At 39.0% G+C, this 13,460-nt stretch overlaps 1 protein-coding gene across 1 annotated transcript in view; it reads right to left on the reverse strand.

Annotated features, from left to right (window-relative positions):
- Window positions 1-13,460, reverse strand: part of PDE11A (phosphodiesterase 11A) — a 361,649-nt gene that overhangs the window by 202,884 nt on the left and 145,305 nt on the right. The window lies entirely within an intron of this gene.

Here is a 13,460-nt window from a genome sequence, read left to right on the forward strand (position 1 = left end):
TTTGGATTTTACTTCTAACACGGCATACATTGCCAAAGTTTTAATACATTTTACTAAATATGTGTATATATTTTTCAAGTTTTTATTTAAATTCTAGTTAACTAACATACAGTGTAGTATTAGCTTCAGGTATAGAATTTAGTGATTCAACCCCTCCATACAACACCCGGTGCGCATCACAAGTGCTCTCCTTAATCCCCATCACCCCATTTAACCCATCCCCCCACCTACCTCCCCTCTAGTAACCATTAGTCTGTTCTCTGTAGCTAGGAGTCTGTTTCTTGGTTTTCCTCTTTTTTTTCCCCAATCACATAAGAAACAAAACAAATGAACATTGGTGGAAAATTAAATGTGTTATATTTTTACAATGAGGTGTTTACTATCTTGTGGTAGTCCTGCCAAGGGATATCTGATTTGAAAACATTTTAAAATTTTTATTGCCCTTTTAACAAATCTTATCAATATGCATGGAGAAGAAGAAGGTAGAGACAAAACCTCGAAAAGGATGCCCTCTATCAACCCCAGCCTCGAGAAGTCACCTTCCCTGGTTTATCATTGTTCTCGGGTGAACATTTTGTTGCCATCAACCCCTGCCTCCTGCTCCAAGGGTGAAGAAGAGAAAGCCATCTTCTTCAAGGATCATCCCCAGCGTGGACACTTCCTCCCTCACCTGTCTCGTGAAACTGGCATATTTGGTGCAAGAATCTGATCAAGACTTATTACACTGAAAGAAAATTTTGGACACAGGAAATGTAAAGGTAGTTTTTCTTATTATTAGCTACTATTGAGTCCTTACTATAAACCAGACTCCACATCAGAAGCTTCTTGGACTATTTAAGTTCCTTAGTACAACTCTATAAAGGAGGGATTTTTATCTTCAGTGTGTAGATGAGGAAACTAACCCATAATTTTTAAGAAACTTGCTCTATTTCACACAACTAAATGGGGCACCTGGGATTAAAGCAAGCCTGCATGATTCTAGGGTGCCAGCTCTTTCAATAACACTAAAAATGTTGGGTGGTAAAAGCACCATTTCTGGCCCTCTTTTGACAAGCTATACCACATGATAGAAAAATGAGGCCCTTATACTGAAAGGAGTCATCTGAATGTCACTGGATGCTTCCAAGGTTGACATTTAGATTTGCCTTAGCTGGATGCAGTCATGCTTCAAAGGCCTTTTAAATTAACCACTTATGAGGAATTGATGGGCACCTGAGAAAATGATTTGGAAACTGGGAATAGATTAAATATTAAAACAGCTTTATCAGTGAGGTAATGAACCCAAACTAAGAAAATGCAACATTAGGAAAAAGATAAAAGAAAAGAAAAGCCCATCACAAAGAAAATTGTGTGTGACTAGTTGAATGCAGGGCAGTGACAACAGACCAACTGCAAGGAAATGCCCTTGACAACTAGAGCACACATTTCATTTCATATTCCAGTGTGAACTGAGCCTCTGCAGAGTCACTCATTGTGGCCAATTTCACGTTCTAAAGATGGTCACAACAATATTTCCTATCCTACACTCTTCACTACAATACTACCCTGCCGCCCTCCTACTAAGTGGTAGGGTCTATGTTCCCTCCCCTTGAATCTAAGTGGGCTACTGACCACTTTGACCAATAGAGAATATATAGAACGGATGTGATGTGCTTTCTGAGATCATCATAGAAGGCAATGCATCTTCTGTGTTGTCTGATGGAATATTTGTGCCTGGAGCCCTGAGACACGATGTAAGGAGTCCAGCTACCCTAAGGCCACGGTGCTGAAAGGGAGCCAAACCACACAGAGATGCTGCGTGTAGCTGTTCTGGTCAGAAGCTCCAGGCTTTAAGTCCTTCCAGTCTAGGAGTCAGACATATGAGTGAACAAATCTTGAGATGATTCCAGTTCCCAGCCCTTAAGTCACCCCTGGTATCTATGTTTTTCCAACTGTGTGTGGCCCCAGATATCCTGAAAAGAGGCATTGTGGTACTCTCTCCAGACTCCTGATCCATAGGAACTGTGAGCATAACATGATTGATTTAAGTCTCTTAATTTTGGGTTTATTTGTTATACAGCAAAAATAACCAGAGCACTTATCTTAATTGAGGACTTAAACAGAAACCAATCACTTAGAAATCTTCATCCACTTGCAATATTCTTGGGTCTCACAAGGCTAGCAAGTCACAAAGAAACTATTTGCTATCACCAAATGATAAATCTCTCAAGCTGTATTCCAAATAATTTTTAAAGTTAAGACAATAATAGGTTAAAAAATAGCATTTCATTTATGTTTGCTAATAGAAAAGTGTCACAGATTTTAAAAGAGGGAATTAGTCCTCTATTTCTGCTTTGATTGCTCATGATTTGTGATTTCTTTCCCTTATTTTGTTAGATGACAAAATTCTTTCCCTATTTTTATCATGTTTATGCTGTTGCTATGGACTGTATGTTTGTGTCCCCCAAAATTCATATGCTGAAACCCTAATCTTTAATGTGATGTTTTTGGAGATGAGTCTTCGGGAAGTGATTAGGTCATGAGGGTAAAGCCTCATAAGGGATTGGTGCTTTTATGGGAAGAGGCAGAGAGAGCTTGCTGCTTCTCCTTTTCTCTGTTATGTGAGGATACAACGAGAAGATGGCCATCTATAAACCGGGGAAAGTGCCCTCACCAGACCCTGGATCTGCTAATGCCTTGATCTTGGACTTCCCAGTCTCCAGCACTGTGAGAAATAACGTGTTTGTTCTTTAAGCTACCCATTCTGTAATAATTTGTTATAGCAGCCTGAACTAAGACAAGTATATCCTCCCTTTTTGCTGCAAATGTGTATGAGGCATTTTGCATACATTATGACCAATCCTTTATGTAGATATCAATGCTTACAACATCCTGGTAAGGTAGATAATATTATCTCCACTTTATTGAAAGGAAATTAAGGCTCAGAGGGGTTAAGTGGTTTCCTGGAAACCATACAACCAATACACCGCAGAATTGGGATTTGAACTGTGTCAGTCTGATTCTACATCCCCCAGTTTCCCCACTACTCACTGCTCTTGTAAACATGAGCAAAATTGTGACACCAAATTGTTTGGACATGACTCCTTCAAAGTCAGAATAGTAGATAAAGTCTGCCTTTATTTATCAATTCTATAAATATTTTTTGAGTACCCATTTATGCCTGAATTTGAATAAACACAGACTAAAAGTAGCTTGAAGTAAAATACTTGGCTTAATACAAAATTAATCAAATTACCAATAAACTATTAATTGTTTCTGCATTTGGAAATAAAAAAGGAGATTTTTTTTTTTAAAGACAGAGAGAGAAAGAGTGCAAGTGGGGGAGGGCAGAGGGAGAGAGAGAATCTTAAGCAGGATATGTACCCAGTGCACCGATGCAGGGCTAGACCTCACGACCCTGAGATCATGACCTGAGCCCAAATCAAGAGATAGATGTTTAACCAACTGAGCCACTCAGGCACCTCTCAAAAAGGAGATGCCTTTAAATTCCCTGACCTGACAGATGAGATTAAACTCCCCAACATTACTAAGGAATACTTCATTTGGTTCCTTTTTACTGTTGATTAGACTTCTTTACAACTCTACAAGGATAGGCAATTCCTGAAAAACTGATAGCAATGCATATTGGGTGTAAATGAGGGAGTAAGCCCCTTTTGTGGGGTCATTAAGGATCATTCTGACAAGGCCACAGAAATTATACTTGGAAAGGCATGTAAAATTGAAGAATTCATCACAGATCCTAGAGAGGGGTGCATGGTATGCTCAGACAACCACATTAAGTCACCCAAAGCCCAAAGTTTGGTCACTGCAGGCGGGGAAAGAGCAGAGCAAGGACCCTTGGGTAAGTACCTTTATTGAGGTGAGGGGTAAGGTAGCTTGTGGCACTGGGAAGCCTGCTCTTTGGGTAATTTGAATGTAATTGGGTCAACATGGAGAGGAGGGAAGAAGCAAAATAAGAAAGTCATCGTGAGGCTTGCTGCTTAAACACACATGGTGGGGATGGGTACCCAGAAATGGGCAATAACTAGGTAAAAGTTCAAAACAGCAGGGTGAGTGCAGGCACTCAGTGAGTCATTGAGGCCACAAAGAATAGCTTTACATTGCACAAATGAATTTTATCCAAGTAGAAATACAAATGACTTCTGTGCAGTAGTGAAGATAAGCCCATAGTTAAAATTTTATTGTCCTGGATGATAGTAATCATTTTAGAAGTCTAACCTACCAGAAGTCTAACCTACCAATCTTACCCTAGCATTCTTTCAGTACCTATTTTCTTTTCTTTTATTATTATTATTTTTTTGAGATTTTATTTATTTGACAGAGAGAGAGGGAGCCTGTGAGAGCACGAACAGGCCGAGTGGCAGGCAGAGGGAGAGGGAGAAGCAGGCTCCCCACTGAGCAAGGAGCCCGATGTGGGGCTCAATCCCAGGACCCTGGGATCATGATCTAAGCTGACAGATGCTTAACCGACTGAGCCACCCAGGCACCCCTTAGCACCTATCTTAATACTGAATTTACCACCTCACTTTGTTTCTCTCTTTAATGAGTTAAATAAATCTTTGGTACATGCTTGCTTTAGATTTATGCAAGTGTTAGGTTTTTAACTTTTTGGAAACTGTTCTTCGACACAACGGATATATACCGAGTGTCTGTATGTGTCAAGGAGCACAGGGCACTGGGGCTACATGTGGGAAAGTAAACGGAAAAAATCTCTGTATGCTTGAAGTCTACCGTATGGTAGGGAGCTTAATTTGCCCCGGTTTCTCAAGAGTAGTGCTTCCTGGAAAAATAAGTGAACTTCTGCTTTCCACGTCTTTGGAAAACAAACCTAGGAAATGTCCAGAGATTCAAAGAGAAGAAAGACTTCTTAAAAATGTTTAAAAAATTTTAAGAAAACCCGCTAAAGGATAACGCTGATAAGAAATGGAATAGAATATCCTGGAATTTTAAAGCTATAAAACTTATAGATCGAGAATGAGAAAGAGAATGGATAAGATAAACAAATAACCTCTTGATGAAATGTCAGTGTTTGAACTCCTGATATGTAAAACAGGACCTTTAAAAACTACTGAAAGGAAAAAACACTTTTTTAAAAAATGTTAGTACTTTTTATTTCAATATAAACCATGTGCTATAAAGAAAAACAGGGTCAAAAATTTAATTTTATTGGTTTTATTTTCTAAATTTATGCTTAATGAGTAAAGGGAAAGTCAAGGATTAGCCTTCAACTTCAGCACTCTGTATCATGGAGAATACTAGTTGTGTCCCCCAGTAAACCAGTCCATGGTGTCCTGGTCAAAGTCAGGCACTGGATTCACGAACCATAGTGTTGACCTTGTGTTTAATAAAGAATTAACTTTACGCAAAGAAAGATCTGGCCTTTGCCCTTGGCTCCTGGGAGGAACCCCTAAGCCCCTGGAATGTCCAGCCTTGATAAAAGTCTTTGTTTACCTGGGCACCTTGGGCCAGCTGGATAGAACAATGTAATTTGAGCCACACAACAATATGGTTGGGAGTGGGGGCAGGTGCAGCTTTGGGTCATGTGGTATCACTTGACCTCTGGAAGGAATGGAGACTGAGGTCAGCTATTGTAGGTGGACAACTAAGTTTTGGTGATTAAGCCTCAATAAAGACCTCTGGATGCCAAGTCTTGGGAACTTTTCCTGGTTGGCAATACTTCATCATGTACATTGTCACATACCATTGCTGGGAGAAGTTAATGCTATCCATGACTCCATGGAGAGAGGACAACTGGAAGCTCCACATTTGGACCCTCCTGGACTTTGCCCATGCATCTCTCCTATGGCTGATTTTAATCTGTACCTTTCCCTATAATAAACCATAACCGTGAGTATAACAGCTTTCAGTGAGTTCTATGAGCCTTTCTAGCAAATTATTGAGACTGAGGGTGTTCTTGGGAAGCCTTGAACTTATAATTGGTGTCAGAAGTGAGGGCAATATTATAGATTATGTTCCCTTACTTTGTACATTATATGATAATTCATAGGTTCTTGTGTCTTTAGAAGAAAAACGAGAATAATGGGGAATGGTCTTTGGCTAGTATTGATTATCTAAGGCAATATCAGTGTATACGGGGTAGCAAAGAGAAATTTCAAAAAATAGTAAATAAGGTCTCTAACCTTAAAATAATATTTTAAAGGGGAAAAACTTTAAACTTAAGGGTCAGGAAGATTTTCTTGATCTGCTGATATAATTCCTTTTACTAAACAAACAGAATTACAAAATGTATTAGTTTTTTTCTTTTACCTTAGCTGTTAGGAAGCTCAGAGCAAAGCTTTAGTTTCAAAGTTTCATCTTTTTGCTGCATAATTTGGTTCTGAGATTGTTGATTTCATTTGGTTTTGCTTATAACGCCTACTTTTTCTTTCTCCCATTTTATTTGAAATTTTGCCTTTCATTTTATTATGTGCCTGGCACCTAATAAGCACTCAGAAAATATTTACTCACTCTGAATTTTTCTATTTTTGCTGAAGGGTGCCTTAAGTGCTTTTGGTAATTAATTGAGTAAAAGTATAAACCAAGAGGAGATAAAGTACCTACATACTTGAAAAATGTATAAAGTGTATAAAAATACTTTTATACATGAAATAACATAAATTTGCTTATGTAAAACTAATTACAGTTGAACATTAAGTTGAATAAAAGAGAATTTTTCAGAGTCATGGGAAGGGAATCTGGAATGGTGGGTAAGAGAAATACATTTAAAGGCCTCCAGCTGATAGAAAACAATGTAAGAATAAAAGAGAAGCAGGCTTGAGTCCCATCTAGAGAGTGTTCAAATATAAGCAGAGCAAGGAAACTGTGAGGACAAACCCACTGATGACTGTAAGCCAGATAAGATCAAGAAAGTGATGAAAAGCCAGCCTTGGCTCCAAAAGACGTAGAAAGTTAGTCTGGTTCCAGACGATCTGACTGTGAAGGGCTTCAAGTCCATTTTAGAATGGATTATCAAGGAAATCCTAGTCTAGACCATCTAGTCAGGAACCCAGGGCTGCTGGTGGAATCCTCTTACAGATTTCCTGAGTGGGTAGGGCAATTTGAGATTAGACTCATGGCCAATGAACCCTCCAAGTCATCAGAATTTTGGGCACTTAAGGCGTATACCCATGGGACTTGGTCCGTGTTGAGGCCAGTAAGATGAACAGCAGAGAAGTAATACATTTCTGGAGATGCAGACTGCTCTGCTTGCCTCTCATTGTTCTAGAGAAGGGGTAGGCAAAAGAGTCTATGGGCCAAATCTGCCCCACCATCTGCTTTTATAAATAAAGTCTCATTTTAACAGAGCCCACTCATTAATTAAATATTACCTGTGGTGCTTTTTGCTCTAACAGTAGAGTTGAGTAGCTCCAAGAGAGACCATATGGGCCACAAAGCCTAAAGTATTTACTAGCTGGCCCTTCATAGAAGAGTTTGCTGCCTTCTGGTCTAGAGCCATCTCTAGACCAAGTCAACTAGTTATTTTTTGCTAAACTTTAATGACTGATGATAGATTAATGTATTCATATTCCTATGTAATTTATCTATAATTCAGAAAAGGGATTCCTGGAGTTAGAATCTTCACATCTGAAACAAGACTGTAATATGGAAATTTAGGCACCACAGTAAGTGATGGGGGATACGTTTGAGGACATGCATATGTCCCAGTCATTAATTAAGCCTATTGTCCTGAAACAATTATTAAAAGTGCCTCTTTTCACTCTCAAAAGTATCTTTGTTTGAAAAGCAAAACTCTAGGCAGCCATGTCCCAAACAATTTATGTATTTTTAAAATATTTTAAAAATGCGTTCAAGAAGAAAATTATTTGTAGTCAGACACCTGGGTTTAAAAATGAAACAGTAATGGGGCACCTGGGTGGCTCAGTCGTTAAGCATCTGCCTTCAGTTCAGGGCGTGATCCAGGCATTCTGGGATCGAGCCCCACATCAGGCTCCTCCACTGGGAGCCTGCTTCTTCCTCTCCCACTCCCCCTGCTTGTGTTCCCTCTCTCGCTGGCTGTCTCTATCTCTGTCAAATAAATAAATAAAATCTTAAAAAAAATAAAAAATAAATAAAAATGAAACAGTAAAAACAGCTAAAATATTTTAGTGCAACTTAATGGGATATATAGTGTCACTGTGAAGATTATGATCAATAAAAAACAGACAACAGCATAAAAGAAGAGAATAAAACTCATGCTTTATTCTTGACTTGGACCAATTGTATAGTTCTCAGTCTCATCAATTTTTTAAAATTTATTCTCTAAATCCAACTCTGATTTTATAATAGATGTACTACATGAGCCTAAATTAAATAAATAAACACCCACACTCACATGCACTAAGTGAAAAGAGAATCTTTTAAGAGAAATATCAGAAGTGGTTTATAGGTCAGTGAAACTGAACAAGTGGTTCCAAGCTCCTCTGGCTGTTGATCAGCCCTGATTACTGCACCCTGGGGGAAGGTGGTACACGCGCCACAGTGAAGACAACAAAACATCCCCAAGCATCTCTGCCTGTTCTTTGGAAAGGCTCCACGGACAGAAGTCTTTTTGATTTGGATATTTATCAAGCACTAGTTGGTTTGGTTTCTCTCTGTCTTTTTAAATTTAAAAACAACTTAAAAAACAAAAACTGGGCTCGAATAGCTACTCCTGCCACCAAAAAGAAAAAAGAAATAATCTAATAATCCCCATTTTTTTCATTAGTTTTCTTAATCTCTATCTTTCCCACAAGAGGACTATTCTATAGGGCAAAAGAACTAAATAATCATCCACTGCCATCCTTCTTGACAAATTTGTCATTTATGCTGATGAGTAATTTACTCTAATCATTTATTCACTCAATCAACATTTTTTAATTACTTAGTGTACAGGCACTGTTATGGGCTCTGGAAATACCAAAGGGGCATAAATCATGTCCTGTCTTTGAGGGACTCACAAAATAGTGCAGGGGTGGGGTGAACAGTTCACAAAAGTATAGTTTCACCACAATATATGTTCAAAATTCTACAAGCATACAGAAGAGGGTGTTGAAGAAGTCTTTGTGTGAACTGTGTCTTCGAAGGTGGGCAGGCATCCTCTAGACTCAGTAGTGGGGAAAGTTTTCCAGGTTGAGGGACCAAATAGGTCAGTTTTGGCAGAAAACAGAAAGAACACTGAAAAGGGTTTAACTGAACCTAATTCAATAAAGGGACTAGGTACAGAAGTGTGGGCAGGGTTAAAAGAAACCAATAAGAAATGGTGAGATACCCAGGAACTAGCAACTCTGGAAAGGAGCAGGTCTAAAGGTCAGAGAGAGCAAGGGAGAGAGAGAAGGAAGGATGGCAGGAGGGAGGGAATAATGCTTTTGGTGTCCTTGAGGCACTAGAACTATGGAGGGGGTTCTTGGAAGAATCCACCGCTTCTAAAATTGGCAGAGAAAGAGCAAGAGGAATAACTATCTCCAATTTCTCTCTCCTCCAGCCTTTAAACCTTCTGCTGGGGGTGCTTGGGTGGTGCAATAGGTTAAGCATCCGACTCTTGGTTTATGCTCAGGTTGTGATCTTGGGGTCATGGTATCGAGTCTTGAGCCAGACTCTGTGTTCAGTGTGGAGTCTGCTTGAGATTCTCTCTCCCTCTGCTTCTTCTGTGCATACTCTCTTTCCCTAAAATAAATAAATAAACCTAAAAACAAAATACACAAAAACCTTCTGCTGATCCCTCGTTTGTCAAACTCAACTGGAAGCCATTGGGCAAGAAATCCCAAGTGCCTTCAAAGGCACTGAGCTAAAGAGAGAAAGATCAAGAACAGATGGTGGCGGGGGGGGGGGGGCTTTGCAGAAAATAGTCAGTACAGAGTTGACAATGCTGAACTTTACTTGAGCCCTGATCCCTCAAAAAACAGTAATAATAAAGAAATCCCTCCTACCACTTTGTTCCAGAATTGGCTAACCTCAAAGGACCACCCTGCCCTAGCATATTCCAAAATATCTGTCTTCATCCTTCCTTTTTTTGAGATGTTCCTCAGAAATGAATGTTCTCCCCATTGTAATAGGCTAGACGAAATTATCTCCCTAATTGTCTGGTGCATTTTGTCTTCCACAAGAACAAGTTGTACAAAGATACACAGGCAAATGCATGCATAGGCTGACATGGGGAGACGGCATAAAGGAGGAAGAAAATGGAAGTGTGAGGCTGAGAACCAGAAAGGACAGCCCAAAGTTAAGTTGGGAGCAGAGGTGATGAACTTTGTGTGTTGGGCAGTTTGAACTTTATGGTGTAGGCAACAGACAGTTACCAAACAACTCTGAATCATTGAGAAGCAGATGCATGTTTTAGAAAGAGAACTAAAAGGAGTATTAAGAATTGATGAAGCATGAGAGACTATGAACTCTGAGAAACAAACTGAGGGGTTCGGGGGGGGGTGGGCGAATGGGATAGGCTGGTGATGGGTAAGGAGGGCAAGTATTGCATGGTGCATTGGGTGTTATACGCAACTAATGAATCATGGAACTTTACATCAAAAACCAGGGATGTACTGTATGGTGACTAACATAATATAATAAAAAATATTATTATAAAAAAACAAAAAACAAAACAAAAAAAATTAAGTCTCATCATCCATGAACATGGGATGTCTTTCCATTTATTTGTGTTCTCTGTAATTTCTTCCAGCAATGTTTTATGATTTCCATAAACAGTCTATTGACTCAGTAATTAAGTTAAAAAAAAAAGAATTGATGGAAAGGAAAACTGCCCCATTTGCAAGTGAAGAAATGAGTTGAGGAAAATATGGAGCTAAGAGATTAGTAAAGACAGTGGTAGAAGAGGTGGGAGAAAGGGTCTAGAAATGAGGTGACGTTTCAACGTAAAAGCAACAGAACTGACAAACGATTGAATGTAAATGGTAAGAAACACTTACAAGCTACTGTGTGGTTTTTAGCTTGAGTTACTTACTACATGATGATGATTCTATTAACTGAAATAGCAAATCTCAGAAGTGATTAAGAATTAAGATTAAGATTAAGAAATAGGAAATCTCAGGATGTGGTGGAGATAGGCAGGGGGAATTGAAGTTCATAAGTTGGATATATATATATGCACACATATACATATAGTTAACATGTCTAAGTGATTAATGATGTGAGTTAATAATCTGATATAAAATTATTAGTAAAGTGAGTTAATATAACAAATATATAATATGACATATCAATAATTAATAATGTGAGTATATACAAAATAATGATTGTCTGGATAATCATCAGAGTTTTTTTTAGATAGTTGCCACTTTGCACTCTAGAAAAAGCAGTTGGAACAAAAATCAAAAAGAATTTACACTGATTTCCTTATAGGGAGAACGCAAGCTAAAGAAAGGTGAGGAAATGGAAAGAAAGTGACCTGGAGCGATTTTTGCCATCCACTTAGGATGGAGGGGATTGAATTATAGGCTGTTCCAGAATAATCAGATAACGGTTACCTCCACCTCTTCCTCTCAAGTCTGGGATTCAGTAGGATCATCTAGTTCAATGGCTTAATTGTATGTGTATTTACACAAGAACCAAGAAGTTAAGGAACATATTAAAAAGTAAGTGTAGCTCACGCTTCCTAGTTTAGGAAGTGAGCTCCAGAAACTAGCGTCCTGGTTATAAGCTGGTTTATGCAGTCCTTGCTGGAGTTCTGCACGATGCAGTAGCAGCCAGCCATTGGGATGATCTGTGAAAAGAGAACGCGTGTAAACACCAGGGCTGAGACAGAGCCTTAGGACTTTAGCATGAAAATGTCCGCATTCTTGCTTTCCTTGATGAAGCACAGAAAGAAATAGAGATAATAGTAAATACATGAGCTAGAAAGAAGCTAACAGAAGGGATAGGAATTGCTTAGACAGGTTCATGAAATGGCATAACATTATGCAGGGAATATTCAGCTCAAAGGACTAAATATTTCCTAATGTCAACAGTAGCTAGCTATGGAACAATCTTTCTATATTTTCAGTCTAGTAGAAGATATCATTGACAAAGTCACTTAAAATTGATTGACTAAACACTTAAGGGAAGCAAAAGGGGTAAAATAAGAATTTTGGCAGGAGAGAGGTGAAAAGGCATTCCTTGTTTCTATTTTTGGCATCCACTGAGTGAACTGATCAGGTAACACCTGCCTGCTCAGTTTAAAGACCAGAAAGGCAGTCTCTAAACAGTGAGTGAAGAGCTTGATGAATCGAAGTTTTGATAACTAGATTACAATTTCTTTTCTTCCTCTTTCCCTCAAATGAACAAAGGCCAGGAAATATCATACACCTGTAGTAACCAGCTTTTTAAATATTCAAATCACAAGGCAATAATCAGAAGTTTCTGTTTCCAGGAATGATTGTAATAAAATAGAGAAAAGCAAAAGTTATTTTTAGAGGATGGAAACTTCTACCAGATTTTTTTCCTGAAATGATGCTTCTTTTCTTCCTGATTGTAAAAAGTAGCATTTGGAATGCCAGCAGACATGATGCCATAAGTTAATGCTTTGACACATCTGTTCTCTTCCACAAACAGAGCACAGATTGATAAAATACGGAAAGAGAAAAACATAAAGACATCTAGAGGTTAAAAAGTAGAAAAAAGAGAAGGGCAGGATGGCAGAGAAGACCAAAAAGAAAAGATCTCTGAAGGGCCAAGCCTGAAGACAGAGGCCTACCGTGCTCCAAGTCCAGAAACAGGCAGGTGGCAATGACTAGAATTTCACCTTCTACTGGGGTTTGGGGATTAAAAATGTTCCCTTGAAACAGATGACCTAGCTTCATCCCCAGAAACTGAACCACGCTGCTTCTGGCTTAGTGTAATATTACCACACAGCAGGAGAACCAACTTAAGACCTGGTTCTTGACTAGGGTACAAGGAACTGCACAAACTATTAGACCAGGAGGGAAGAGTACAAGAAAGAACTAAAGAAAACAATGGCACAAACAAGCAAAACACACTCCCATCAAAATGAGCTCCAATCCCACACTCAAAAACGCATGAACAAGCAATAGTAATACAACTAAATCAACAACCTACAGAATTGGACAAGACAGACTGATAAATCTCAGTTAACGCTGAACATTTGAACACACCTGTATCAGAGACTGAGAGGTGAAGAATAGAAAAATATTAAGAATATCAATGACTTGAGCAACATCTTGTTCTTGACAATGGATCCCAAGGGAAAGTCGGCTGAGAAAAAACTTTTTTGGAAAAGACTTTCTCCCCCGAGATAAAGAGAGATCTGTGAACAGAAGTTTTCCTTTCTTCCTCTCCTGGGACACAGTTACATGATGACACACTGCCTGGAGCTGTGCCAGCCTCCTGGACCACGAGGGTGAAAGGAAGCTGAGCACTAAGTTGTGGACACGAAAGTGGACAGAGCTGGGCTCTTGACTACATCATCGGGCTACTGCTCCACCCTGGAACCACCTCCTGCAGACTTCGTCTCATGTAAGCTGAAGCCCCAACAG

This window comes from Ursus americanus, chromosome 1 (assembly GCF_024610735.1).
Source record: "Ursus americanus isolate L20-20 chromosome 1, mUrsAme1.1.p, whole genome shotgun sequence".
Taxonomy (NCBI): domain Eukaryota; kingdom Metazoa; phylum Chordata; class Mammalia; order Carnivora; family Ursidae; genus Ursus; species Ursus americanus.